This window comes from Cyprinodon variegatus, unplaced genomic scaffold (genome assembly GCF_000732505.1).
Source record: "Cyprinodon variegatus isolate N-32 unplaced genomic scaffold, C_variegatus-1.0 Scaffold1245, whole genome shotgun sequence".
NCBI lineage: Eukaryota > Metazoa > Chordata > Actinopteri > Cyprinodontiformes > Cyprinodontidae > Cyprinodon > Cyprinodon variegatus.
In genome coordinates, this window is record NW_015151698.1 from 115,264 (window position 1) to 116,733 (window position 1,470).

Here is a 1,470-nt window from a genome sequence, read left to right on the forward strand (position 1 = left end):
CAAACGGTGGCAGCAATAATACTCTCAAGTGGAATGTTGTTATTTAACATTTTAATTCTTCATATTACCTGAAACAAAAACCCTGTGGTTAATTATGCTCATCGATATACTAACATTAAAGATGATGAATAAAGAATTCATGCTCGTTTCAGAACTAGATTTTGTCTTATATGGGATAAAGAGAAAATTACGTCTCTGCAAGTCATCTCTGAGTCTTGAGTTAAATATAACAATTTTATTGATAATGCATTTAATGTAGATATTAGAACATGTGAATATTAATTTTATGCAGAACAATTACTGATAAAAGTATGTTAGTTATGACAATGAAAAAGATGTTCCCCCCAGAACTCAAACCTGAAAGAATTTTGTCCACTACACCTTTAATTTAGACACGTGGATCTTTAAATATATGCGTCTATTTGTTAGAAAAGGCTGTAGGGAAGTATAGTTATTCTTTATTTAGAGAATATGGATGTTTGCTCGTTCATTTTCCTGCTGGAACAGAGTAGATTGACCGTGAGGTTCCAGCGTCTATCTGCTTTCGGCCACCCCTCAGGGTAAATTGGTTATTGCTTGGCCACCCTTATTAAAATGTTCTGGCTACGCCTCTGGCTGCAAACGACTTGAGACTGAGAATTGTGAGGAAATAGTTGAAAAAGAGTTTAAAATATCATATTTAAGATATCTGCGATGGACTGGCGACCTGTCCAGGGTGTACCCCGCCTCTTGCCCATCGACTACTGGAGATCTCGCGACCCCACTCAGGACAAGCGTCTCAGATAATGGATGGATGGATGGATATTTAAGATATTTAAGGTTCAGTATCGGGCTGCTCAATGGGGCAGTGGGTAGCACTGCTGCCTTGCAGCACGAAGGTTTCATGTTTGATTCCCGGCCCGGGGTGTTTCTGCATGGAGTTTGCATGTTCTCCCTTAGCATGGGTTCTCTCCGGGTACTCTGGCTTCCTCCAACAGTCCAAAAACATGACTGTTTGGTAAATTCTCCTTAGGTGTGAGTGGTTGTTTGTCCTGTTTGTCTCTGTGTTGCCCTGCGATGGACTGCCAGCACCCCTCGCAACCCCACACTGCAAAAAATCTAAATCTAGATAAGTCATTTAATCTAGATAAGTCATTTCTTCTTAAAATAAGTGCATTTGTTCTTGGATTGAGGAGGTAAAAGAGACATTTTTTACCTTTTAAAATAAGAAAAATCTATTGCATTGTCTTATTTCCAGTGCATGTTATCTAATGATCTTATTTTAAGAGTAAAAATGCTCATTCCATTGGCAAACTATCTCATTTACCTACTCAAATTAAAGGGATAGTTCGGTATTTTTGACATGAATCTGTATGGCATCCCCATCACCAGTGTCATGCAATAACACTGACATACCCCTGGCAGCATCCTGTGAGCAGAGTTCTCGTCCAGTTTTGGTCAAGCCGAAAGTAGTCCGGCAGGTTTGCTAGA